The sequence below is a fragment of the Gossypium hirsutum genome, chromosome A04 (genome assembly GCF_007990345.1).
Source record: "Gossypium hirsutum isolate 1008001.06 chromosome A04, Gossypium_hirsutum_v2.1, whole genome shotgun sequence".
Taxonomy (NCBI): domain Eukaryota; kingdom Viridiplantae; phylum Streptophyta; class Magnoliopsida; order Malvales; family Malvaceae; genus Gossypium; species Gossypium hirsutum.
The window spans coordinates 68,817,138-68,830,575 of record NC_053427.1 but is presented as its reverse complement, the minus strand read 5'-3'; the positions used below and the strand labels follow the sequence as shown (position 1 = coordinate 68,830,575).

General features: G+C 34.3%; 1 long non-coding RNA gene and 1 other non-coding gene across 2 annotated transcripts; one reads left to right on the top strand and one right to left on the bottom strand.

Annotated features, from left to right (window-relative positions):
* Positions 1-1,087: 1,087 nt before the first annotated feature.
* On the top strand, positions 1,088-2,410 carry LOC121228014 (uncharacterized). The gene is made up of 2 exons (XR_005925562.1): positions 1,088-1,472; positions 1,600-2,410. It is a non-coding gene; the product is annotated as an uncharacterized lncRNA (long non-coding RNA).
* A 10,516-nt stretch (positions 2,411-12,926) lies between these two features.
* Positions 12,927-13,033, bottom strand: LOC121228706 (small nucleolar RNA R71). Its single transcript, XR_005926281.1, has one exon. It is a non-coding gene; the product is annotated as a small nucleolar RNA R71 (small nucleolar RNA).
* Between the last annotated feature and the right edge of the window lie 405 nt (positions 13,034-13,438).

Below are 13,438 nucleotides of genomic sequence, written 5' to 3'. Positions count from 1 at the left end.
CCTCGTATTTAAGAATTAAAGGGGCCATGAGTAATTTTAAGTATTATGTCAAAAAAATATATAGAAACTAATTTTTCATATTTTAAATGAAGTGGACAAAATGTAACCTAATTTTTAGAATAAGAAGGTCATGATCCCCTTATCATAAATTATGGTTGTTTGATGAGTTTTATACCTATTTGGATACTCTGACCAGCTTTTATATATATATTTGGTAGTAAGCTATGGCCCTGCCTGCTATTGAATATTGTGGTTAGAAACAAAAAGTTAATTGTGGTTTTAAACAATCTTCAGTGATTTTTTACTGGAAAGATAAAAAAGTTTGAATCCCCCTTCCAAGGATTAGTTTAAGGGAATTTTGTTTTCGCGATCCTGTTAAGATCTGTTAGTTTGATTGGAAGGCTTAGTCAAAAAGGACCATTATCATGTTTATTATTGGTGACGGTCAAATTCACAAGTGGGTAGGAGAATTTTTTATTTTATTTCAATTAGAAATTGGGACAATTACTAACATATATATATATTAGAATAAAATTAAAGTAATTTTCTAATTTTTTTTTTAAATTTTATATGATTAACATTTTAACGATTCAACTTTATTTTTCATATTTTATTTATATATATCATGTATATTAAATTTAATATAAATTAAAAATTTTTAACTATTTATTTTATTAAAAAATTCTCAACCATTCAATAAATATTAATATTTACCATATTTTAAATTAATATGGTAGAAATACCAAATTAGTTCAAAAAATTACATGCATGTCATGTATAACTATATTGATAAATGCAATAGTTAAATTGTGAAAATATTAATTATACAAAAATAGATGAAAGGGTGTAAGTGAATCACCCTCCTTAAAATTATGAGTAGTTTTATTTTTTTGCATAAATTAATTTTAAATTTTTAATTAAAAGGATAAAAAATGTCATATGACTTGCATCTTTTTTATTTGATAAATAGGATATTATGTAAAAAAAACCAAACAAATATGAAAATACCTAATTTATATTTTGAAGTCATATTTTTTGAAAAAGTGGATTCCATTTATTGAAGGGCAAAACGGGAAACAAACAAAGCAAGCAGCAGGGCCCGCTGCCACTATCCCAGCACAAACAGAAAAAAAAAAGCAAATAAACCCAACAGACCCATTAAAAGCATCTAGAAGGCAAAAAAAAAAAAGGGAAAAAAACCCCTAAAATGCAGCAAACAAGAAAACACACGGAAGCCAAAACTCTCCAATGCCAAAAGGTAGACCGAGATATGTAAGACAATGGAGAGGCAAAGGACGAAGTAGGTCAAAGGATTACAGGGATATTGCTTCGAAGAACCACACAATGGCAAAGTGCTAATCGGGAGGGTCGATCCACCACCTATCGGTAGCTACTGCAGATTCAATCTCCGACGGAACCCGCTCCACCGAGAACTGGTCATGAGCCCATCGAAAACCTAGAGACACAAGTAGGTGAGCAATGGTATTTTGTTCCCTGTAACAATGTTTGATGGCGAGATCGATGAAACCGGTAAGCAAACAGTGCTGACCTTCCTTGATAAGAGCTGAAATTTTTGACCTGTCTTCTGTTTTGGAGTAGAGCTTTCGAATAACTGTCAACGAATCCCCTCAAAAACAACTCTCTTCAAACTGAGGTCATGAGCAAACTCCACAACCCAAGTAAAAGCTAATGCCTCTACAGTGAAAGCGAATGAGACATGGCGGTGAAGTTGTGTGCAGGCACCCAACACCTGGCCGTATGCGCCCCCTGTACGTAGCATCGAAGTTTGCCTTTACGAAAAGCTCAATTGCAAGGTTCCACGACTCTGCACGTGAACCCACTGTAGCCCCAACAGTCCCATCGAGGGCAGTCAGATCTTAGAGATACGAATGAATAAGGGAAATGACATTCAGAGAAGTGTGGGTAATCCCATCATGGTACCTACGATTCCTCGACATCCAGACGGCCAAAATCATCGTAAGTATCAACTCTATCAAGTCCTGAGAATAAGTTGTAAACAAGAAACCGAGCTAACTAACAAAATCTGCATCGTTGTATGACACAAGCCAAGTGATCTATAGGTTCTCCCATATCGAAGCTGTTAAAGGGCAATACCGTATAACATGGTAAGTTGTCTCAAGGACGGTTCGACATTTAGAACAATACTGATTTGTAGAAAAGTGTTTGTTGTAGAGTGTAGATAGAGTAGGGACATAGTTATGGTAGAAGCGCCAAGTCGTAATATGCACTTTAGGTGGGACTCTAGCTTTCCACAATGTTGTGAAAAGAACTCTAGAACACATAGTAGGGCTACGACTAGTATAGGAATAGTTCATATGCGCAGAAGAAATGAACATTTTGTAACCACTACGGACTGTATAGAAACCTGTTGGGTCCCCTTTCCAAACAAGCATGTCATTGCAGGCAAAACGTGAGAGGAATACTTAAGATCCGGTCGGCTTTATTTTCGAAATACAGGGACCTCACCAAGGTAACATTCCAATGAGCCAAACCCGGTTACGTTAAATCACTTACCCAATTGACTGAGTACAAACATAGGTGTTCTCAATTCTGCAGTTGCCACTACTCGGAAGCCACCAATAATTTTAAATGGAAATGGATCGTCCATTGCCCACCCGCCGACCAAGGTCCTTCTCTAACAAACCCCGAGAGCTCCAGATGCTATGCCAGGTAAAAGACGGGTGAAACCCCAAACTTGTATGCAAAAAATCCACTATATGAAAATATTTGGCTTTAAAAACACGACTCATAAGACAACCCGGGTATAATACGCCAACACTGCGTAAGAAAAGCAATATTAAATTTTGCCATATCATGAAATCCCATACCCCCATTGCATTTCAATTCGCACAAAGAGGCCCAAGAACACCAAGGAAGTCTCGTACATCCTCCCGATTTTTGCCACCATACTTACTCATAAGTGCCTCCAAGTTACGACATAAAGAATTGGGAAAAAAAAAGCATTACATAGTAAAAGTAAGGAGTGTTTGCAAAATTGATTTAATAAAAACCTCTCAACCTTCTTGAGATAAGAACCGCAAGTTCCATCCATCAATGCATCAACGAAAATGATCCTTGTAGTTTTAGAAAGCCTCTCACTTTTGACTATCAACCATAGATGGTAAACCCAAATATTTCTCAAGATTTGTGGTGACTTGCACCCCTAGTAGAGAGCCAAGACGAGAACAAACCAATGGAACTACATTAGCTCTGAAATAAATAAAAGATTTATCAAAATTAACCTGTTGTCCTGAACATAGTCCATACTTATCCAAGATAAATTGAATCGTGGTATCACCCTCCATTGTCGCATCACCAAAAATCATAGAATTATCTACAAAATAAAAAGAGGTGGGTAAGGCGCGGGCCAGACCTACTAAGACGAACACCATGGAACACTTTGTCGCATTGTGCCAAACGGAGCAAAGATGAAAGCCCTTCACCACACAATAGAGAAAGATAAAGACTTAAGGGTCGCCCTGGCAAAGACCCCTAGAAGGAAGGAAAAAATCGTCCACAGACCCATTAAGAACAACGAAATAGGACATCGTACAAAAACAAAGCATGATTAGGGAAACCCAGTCAGAGCAAAACCCCATTCGATACATGAAAGCCTACGAAAAGTGCCACTCAACTCGATCGTAAGCTTTGCTCATATCTAGTTTAAGCGAAAAAAAAATTGTCCTCCCAAACCGTCTTCACTTAAAAAAGTGAAGAACTTCATAAGCAATAAGGATGTTATTAGGGATAAATCGTCTAAGAACAAAAGCATTCTGAGATTCATCAATACAGACATCAAGTACCTTCTTTAAACGATTCATGAACACCATGGAAATAATCTTATAAATCATATTGCAAAGGCAAATCGAACGAAACTGTGACATGTGCCATGTGCCATGGCTTTCCAACTTTGGGAATAAGGAAAATGTTCGTACTATTAATCTTAAAGAGGGACACTCTCCCCGAAGCATCCCTAGACAATAATCCGTAATGTTAGGTCCAACAATATGCCGGTAATTCTGAAAAAACAAGGTAGGAAAATTGTCCTTTCTCGGAGCCTTCAGAAGAAACATCCATGTTATGGCTGACCGAATCTCTTGAGGAGTAAAATCAAACAACAAGTCCTCATTCATTTGCAGGTAATATAGACGTCGATCCCCCTAACATATGATATAAGTCACCTTGACAGAAAGAAGAGAACAAATCCACAAAATACTATTTAGCCACCCTAGACATTACCTCGAGCGTAGTGTTAGTAATGCCAGTCTCATCAAATAAACCAATAACAATATTCACACATTTTCTATAGGAGGCATATTTATGGAAGAAAGTAGTATTACGGTCACTATGTTTCAACCAGTTCAACCGAGCCTTCTAGCACCAAAGTAATTCCTCCTTATCATCCTCCAAGTTAAGAGCCCTTTAAGATTAGTAATCTCTACCAAAATAACATCTGATGGTGCTTCTTGATTTAACTGCACTAACCAATCTGTTGCAACCCAAAGAAATTCATTCTTTTGCCTAGTTAATAATTTACTCTATGTAGACAAAGCAGCGCCTAAAGCCATAAGATGAGAAGAGACCGATCGACCCACTACATGTCGTCTAAACACTTCTAATTTTCTCTTCACATGTGTGCTAAAAAACTCATCAGGATTCAAAATAAAATAATCTGGCAGAGGATCTATCAAAATACCAAAGTGTTGGATCGTAAAAAGTGAATAACTAGGCAATGATCGGAAATCGAATAAGGGGCATTGAAAATCTAATAGTTGGGAAAGCAATCCCTCAATGAAGAATTTGTGACATATCAGTGTAAATGGTCCCTAATATTATTACTTAGTAACCAGACCCTTTCCCAAGTAAACCATTGTCCAGAGTGTAACAACCCATTTTCAATAAAATCGGAACAGTGGTTTCGGGACCACAAATCCGAGTCAAAAAGAAAATTTATTTTAATAATATTTCATGTTCTGTATTGTGATAGGAAAGACGTATGAAAATTTCGATAAGAAAATTTTACCGATTTCATGTTTAATTGTGGAAAGGACCAAATTGCATAAAATGCAAAAGTTGAGTTCTAGTAGCTATAAGTATCAAATAACTATAGAATTAAAAATTTGAGGTCCTTATATGGTAATTAGACCATTAAGAAAAGTTAGTAGATATTTTTTTATGATTCATCCATGAAAAATTAGAAAAAGAAAAGGACTAAATTAGAAATGAAATAAATAAAAGATGATAAATTAAATAAATGTTTAATATCATCATTTTATATCATCTTCTTCCACAAAAATACATGGAAACCCTAGGAAAGAGAAAGCAAGCTTTATTGGCTTAATTGGGTAAGTAATCTTGTCCCGTTTTTTGTAATTTTTAATTTTTGTGTTCGGAATAGTTTAATCTATCTAGTTTAGGGATTAATTTGTAAAGATATCAAAGTATAGAAATTTTTCCATGGATGTAAATGCTGAAAACTTGAAATTTATGGTAGAAAATGAAAGGTTGTTAATAGATAAACAACTTTTACAAAGAGAATTTTGATGAAATTATGATTTAGGGACTAAATTGAAAAGTGGTAAAATCCATGGAAAATTTTAATTTTTCTGAAATTCATGTGCTGTTATTGTAACATGTAAAAATCGGTTAGGCTTGGAATAAGGATTAAATTGCATGAATTTTATTTTCCGAGACTAGGGACAAAATTATCATTTATGAAAAGTATAAGGGCAAAATAGTAATTTTACATAAGAAGTGAATTGAGTTCAGTTGAGTATGAAATGGATTAAATTGATGTTAAACTCATTTATATATATCCAGAAAACTCAAATACGAAGTTAGATTGAGGAAAAGAAAAAGTGTCAGATTAGTAAATTTTTGTATACAAACAAATAACAAGGTAAGTTCGTGTAACTAAATCTTATTTATTTATATGCTTAAATTGAATGTTGTATGTAACAGCCCGATTTAGACCCTATTCGGAACGGTAGTTTCGGGACCATGAATCTGAGTCAAAAATATTTTAAAATTATTTTTCTATGTTTGTTATATGTGAATTTATATGTGTAAAATTTTCGTGCTTTAATTTTTGTCGTTTGAGTGCCCGATTAAATAAAAGGGCTTAATCGCGTAAAATGAAAATTTGATGGTTAAGTGTGAAAGTGTTTAATTGAACTTGTCTTATTAATACAAAGCACTTATAAAGCAATTCGACCATTGGTGTTAGTGATGGACGGTTGTGGCCTTAATATATATGTTTCAGTTATTAAATATCAAAGGTTAAAATGGTAAATCATGAAATAACATATGTTATAATAAAACATAAAAATTAAAATATGGTTTCATAATATTTTGCTTTTTCCGAAACTTAAAAGAAAAAGAAAAGAATAAGGTTTTCTCATGTTCGGCCATTGCTAAGCTCAATCAAAGTATGTAACTAGCTTGGTTTTTGATAATTTTTACGTTTTTGAAGTCATTGCTATATTATCTACAAAGCCCAAGCTCGAATTTCTGATTTTGGTGAATATTTTGAGTTATGCCATTGATGAATATTTGAGTTTTGTGATGTTAGTTGGTGAAATATGAAAGATATGATTTGGATTGATATGTTTTGTTTTGGAATTTTTGATGATTTTGAGTAATTAGGACTAAATTGCAAAAAAAATAATAAATTAAGGGATTAAAATGTGAAATAAGTAAAATTTATGGAATTGTATGAACACTAGGAACATTCGGCCTAAGCATGATGTGTGCAAAATTTACATGTTTTGTGTTTTATGCAATTTGGACTAAATTGTAAAAAGTATGAAATGTCAGGGGTAAAATGGTAATTTTTCCATTTATGTGTTTTTGGACTAAATTGAGTGAAAATATGTTTTAATGAGTTTAATTTGAATATGTTATAGATCAAGAACCAAAGAAATTGGATTTGGATTGGGGGAAAACTAAAGTTGTAGACTAGTCGTCTCGTTCCGTTTTTCATCGTCTGAGGTAAGTTTATAAGCAAATATATATTGTTAATTCTAATTTTATACGAGTTTATATACTGAAATTAAATTGTATGAGATTATATAAGTGAAAGCCAAATGTGAATATATTTGGGAACTAAGTTTACGAGTTCAATTCGATCGAGTTACAACGTCCGAAAGTCCCCTTTAAACCATAGAATTCTGATATGTGTTTTCATGTAAGACCACATCTGGGACGTTGGTATCAATATATGTGTTTTTGTGTAAGACCACGTTTGGGACGTTGGCATCGATATGTGGTTACGAGTAAGACCATGTCTGGGACATCGGCATCATATTTGATTCATGTAAGATCCTGTCTGGGACAGTGGCATTGATATGAGATAGCATGTAAGACCATGTCTGGGACATTGAAATTGTAACGATATATGTGATTATCTGAATAATCTATTCGATTTCAAATGGTTCAACGGGCAATATCAATTAAAGATCAAATGTGATATCGAGCTAAAATGTCAAGTATGTGCTAAGTTAGTTGATTTGAAAGTTAAGGTAAGTATTTACTTGAGATGAACGAATGAAATATCCATTATGTAATTGAGAATTATATATGCTTATGAACTTATGTGTATTCAGCTAAGTTACTATAATTAACTATTGATAATGTGATGATATATGAGTTTCAAGTATGTAAAATGTGTATTTGATTAAAGATTATTTAATTTGGTTTAGTTGATTAAATACAAATGTTCATTTGATTATTACTTGCTTATGACTTACTAAGCTATGATAGCTTATTGTGTGTGTATATGTTTTCCTTTGTTTTATAGATTTTGGATTCAAGTTACGAGCTCGGGGATTGTCAGCAAAGTCTATCACACTATCGACTGACTTTGGTCAAGCTGAATTTTTGAAACTATGGCATGTATAGTTGTATTATATTTTGAAATGTTTGATTTTGGTCAATGTAATCTTGAGCCATGCAAAAATGGCTTAATATTTTGTTATGCTTGGATTTAATGCTTCGTTTTGATGATGGTTATGCTTGGTTGTGATTTTGGTGTTTCGGCCATTATATATCTTCATGTGAATTATGGTTGGTTATAATGCTAATGGTTGTATATACATATGAACTTAGTTTGAACTTATATTGAAAGCGTATCCAAGGTATATGATGTTGTGGAGTTTGTTTATGTGTTTCGGCCATAAGATAAATAATGGTTGATAAATGAGTTAAGGTATATCATGTATTATTTAGGTAGTAATTAAGATATATGCATGGGGTATATTCGGTGTTCACTTATGGTACATATATAAGTAGAAATTTTGCTTGATACGTTACCTATTATTTTATTTAGATTTGTTATATTTTAAGGTAATTAGGTAACTTGGTTATGGCTTGTGATTATTGTAAGTTCAATATGCTTGCATTAAGTGAAGAAAACGTTATACATCATGTTAGTAAGTTAATCATGATTTGGCATTTATATGTATGTGTATAGGTATATTGATTTAATTCCATAGAAGATTATATGTGTATTATGTAATGTATAAATGACTGAATTGGTTAAAAATAGATTGGTTGTGTATATGCATTTTAGGCATGATGATTGGCAAGTGAATTGAGTGCGCTTTAAGTCGATACTTGTGTTATAAAATGGTTAACTATATATATAGATGATTTGGGTATAATTTTTAGTATGTGAACTAAGCTTGATATGTTTTGTTATTAATGTTCGAAAATGGTCCAGGTTTGATATGATTAAATGTGTATAAGGTTTTATTTGTTTAATGAAACATACTTGATCATATGGTGAAGTTATTAATGCCGTATATGCTAATGGACAAAATGCCATGTGATATATTTTATTTGATTTAATATGTATATGTATAGAAATATGAATTAAAATGTTTGATATTTATTAGATATTCGAATATCATTAAAATGTTGAATATATGATTTGTATATATATTATGAATTAATAAAATCATGATTAACATTTAATTGGACATATGCTTATATAATGAATATGACTTGTGTGAATGTTCAAAATTGTGCTTTTGTTCAGTAATGCCTCATGACCTTAATCCGGCGACGGATACGGGTTAGGGGCGTTACATTGTATGTATGAATTGTGTAAATGCTATTGATGTGAAATTGAATACATAATCGACAAAGCTGGATAAATCTTGAGTCCTGTATGAATAATAAAATTCAATGGACACAATATTTTCTCGTATTGATTATAGTCATGCATATGTTGCGGACAGACTATAGCTTGGATGAGCAATCCTGTTATAAGCCCTTTCGAGCATCCTGTTATATAGTTCCTACGAGCATCCTGATCGATAGTGATTGTGCATGTGTTGCGCACTATCACAGCTCTTTGTGAGCGTTCTGTTACACAATATAGGCTCTTATGAGCTTCTTGACATGGCTTGCTTGAACCCCTATTATGCTATCTGGGGCTCTCTGTTAATAACTCTTCGAAGTTACCTGTTAAGCTCAATGAGCTTCCTATTATAAAATCTTAGGAGTTTCCTGTTTAGCCCGGATAAGCATCCTGTTACATGGCTCATTTGAGCATCTTGACATATGCCTCGAGAGCATGCTTCCTGATTATGTGCCTCAATTGGGTACCCCTAGATATGAATTGATAGATTTCGATTTTGTACACTTCAAGTGTACTACATGAGCGTATCCATAGATATTTCAAACAAATTCAACGGGTAAAGTTTTGACATGGCTAAAATAAATTTGAAATGATTTGTCATGGAAATGTACATGTAATATGGAATAATTATATAGAAAACATACGTATATGAAAATCATTAAAAGATGAGCTCATCCATGTTCTTAGTATTATGTGAATTACTAGACTAACATGATTGATGAATTTGTGTTTTAGGCTATTAGCCAAATTGCTTGGATGCATTTTTGTGTGCTTATCTTAATAAAAATATATGGTAAGTTAAATTCCTGTTAAAAAAACTTACTAAGCATTTAAAATGCTTATTCGGTTTTCTTTCCACTATTTTATAGTACTCGAAAGCTCGTAAAGGTTAGAGAGCGGTCGAAACATCATCACACTATCCTTCAGCTTGTTTTGGTATAAACAGGAAACTTACTTTGGTATAATGACATGTATAGGCTAATGCTGACAAGTAAGGGTATGTAAATGTTTTGGTTGTAATTAGCCATTGGAATGGCTAGTGATAACATATTTAATATATTAATGCATGAAGTTATATCATGTTTGGTATATAAGTATGCTTGGATTAGTAACTTAGACAAAATCATACTTAGGTAAGTATATGATTAGAAAAGAGTAAGATAAATACTTGAAAGTGTGAGCAACATGTCATGTATAAAACTTGAATATTAGTTTGATTTATATGCCTTGAATTGGTTGGTGAACATATTGAAGTGTTGATGTAGGTGCAAGGTAAAAAGTGTGAGAAATAAGGCTTGGAAAATGGTTTTATTCTATCCACATGGGCGGACACACGGGCGCGTGTCTCAACCGTGTGTGACACACGACCATATGCACGGGCGTGTGGTTTGGCTATGCGTCCCTTGCATCTTAAAAATTGGGAAACAAAATGCTCAAAATTGGTCACACTGGCAGAGAAATGGGCGTGTGTGTCAGCCGTGTGAGTTACACGACCTAGCACACGGACGTGTGACATGGCCATGTGAATCCTGCACCTAAGTTTTGAAAATTAAATTGTCCACACAGCTTAACACACAGGCGTGTGGATGACCGTGTGACCTAAGTTAAAGAGTTACACGGGTAAGGACATGGGCTAGGACACAGCCGTGTGCCTCACATCGAATGCCGCATGATAAACCGTAATTCATACATATTTCTATCCCATGCTTAGCACATTTTATGGATAATTTTTCCTTAAATTTGGTGAATTCGATGCTCCTAATGCCTTAATTTCATGTTTTATACTTAGGTGAGCATAGGAGAGTGACAGGAACGAGAAATGGGCCAAAAACGGAGAAAATGGGCCAACGTACGAAATCAACACGGCCTGGACTTCCTCACACGGGCAGACCACACGGCCGTGTCAATTTGGCAGAATCGAAGCACGACTCACACGGGTAGACCACACGCCCGTGCCTATTTAACAGGCTTGACCACAGCCTGAAGTAATCGCACACGGGCGTGTCCCTATCGAGCCCAAGTAGAGTCCTATTCGGAAAAGGCCACTTTTGAGGGCTCTTAGGTATTCCAAAGCCTATGAATACACCCTAGAAGAGGAGAAGAGGGGGGACGCACAGAAAGAAGCAAGGAATTGCTCAAAGAAAGCCGATTGATCCATCCAGAAGCTGAATTCACCATCAAGACTAAAGATCTCCCTTCAGATTCCCTCAGGAGTTTTGGGTTTTCTTATGTTTTGTTATTTTTATTCTTTTGAGATGTGTTCTTTCATTAGTATGAACTAAAACCCCTAAATACTTAAGGGGAATGAAACCTAAGACAAATCTTGTTATTATTATCTGAATTGTATGATAAATATTTGACTTGTTCTTAATTATGTGTTCTTAATTCTTGTTTTGATATTCTAGGATATTGATTCAAGTTACGCTCTTATTCAGAAGAGGAATAGACCTTGTCTAAGTGTAAATTTGTCATAATTAAGCGGAGTTGGTTGCGCGCCTAGAGATAGGGTGACAAGATTTTGCCGGATTAGGGTGAAACCTAATAAGGGGACCTATATATCGAGTTATTGCAACCCTAGGGCGTTATTTAGAAAGAGATTTCGATTTTTTAATCTAGGGTTAGACGTTGTTAGTCTCGAGAAAGATAATAATATAACTTAGGGATCTCTACGGAACAAGTTGAATGAATAAATCGTCCGATTCAGATTCAAATAAAAAGTGAAGTCTCGGTGTATTTTTCCTTAGGTATTGTCTTAATCAATCGAATTTTCCAAAAAGTATTTTCCCTAAATTTCTTTTCTGTGATTTCTTAGTTTAATCAATTAGTTAGATAAACAAAACCCTTTTATTTTTTTAGGCTAGATAATAAAATGAAAGTTGATATTAGTACTTTTAGTTTCTTGGGGTTCGATAATCCGGTCTTGCTAAAGCTATACTACTGTTTGATAGGTACACTTGCCTTCATCGTGATAATAGTTAGTTTCAAGAACGATTCATTATAAATATTTAAAACCTGTCATGAATATCACGTATCAAGTTTTTGGCGCCGTTGCCGGGAACTAAGATATTAGGAACACTTGATTTTTATTACTTTAGCCATTTTAGTTTAATTGTAATTGCAATTTAAATTTTTATTTCCTTTCTAATTCTTCATTTATTTTCTTCTGACAAGTTTTTCTAGTTTATGTCCAGGAGAAACCCGTCAGGACCATTACTTTTTGATAGTGAGATCGATCGCACCGTTCGCAGAAACCAAATAGAAATAAGGCGAAGCTTAAAATACATAGAGAATGAGTAAGATGAAGATATTCAAACCACAACCAAGGAGATGGCTGAAAATCAGGAAAACCTGATACCTCCTGCGATTGCTGTTAATCTAGTAAGTCAGAATCCTGCTCCACGCACTATGTATGTTATGCTAAACCTTCTTTAATAGGAACTGAATCGATCATAGTTAGACCTGCTGTAGCTGCAAATACTTTTGAACTAAAACCTAACACAATTCAAATGATATAGCAATTTGTTCAGTTTGATGGTTTGCAGGACGAAGATCCCAACACTCACTTGGCAAACTTTTTGGAACTATGCGATACATTTAAAATTAATGGTGTTTCTGATGACGCTATTCACCTTCGATTATTCCCTTTTTCTTTGAGAAACAAAGCTAACAGTGGTTGAATTCGTTACCACGGGGGTCAATCACTACTTGGGAACGAATGACCAAAAAGTTTTTACTAAAATATTTTTCGCCGGCTAAAACGGCTAAATTACGTAATGATTTCTCTTCTTTTGTGCAGATGGATTTAGAGACACTCTACGATGCATGAGAGAGATACAAGGACCTTTTGCGAAGATGCCCTCACCATGGGTTACCACTCTGGCTACAGGTTCAAACCTTTCATAATGGCCTGAATCCTTTGACTTGACAAATGGTTGACGCAGCTACTGGCGGAACCATCAATAATAAAACACCTGAAGATACTTATGAGTTTATAGAGGAGATGTCACTGAATAACTATCAGTGGCAAGTCATGAGGACAAAGCCAATGAAAATAGCTGATGTTTATAACGTTGATTCGGTCACCATGCTCTCTAATCAGGTAGAACTCTTAAATAAGAAAATTGATGGTTTTCTTAGTTTTTCATAGGTTCATCCTGTAATGTAGTGCGAAGCAAATGGAGGTGGATCGAGCAATTCAGAATACCCATCTTATGGCCACAACATGGAGAACGAGCAGTTACATTACATAGGTAGTAATCCTCGATCTCAAAACAA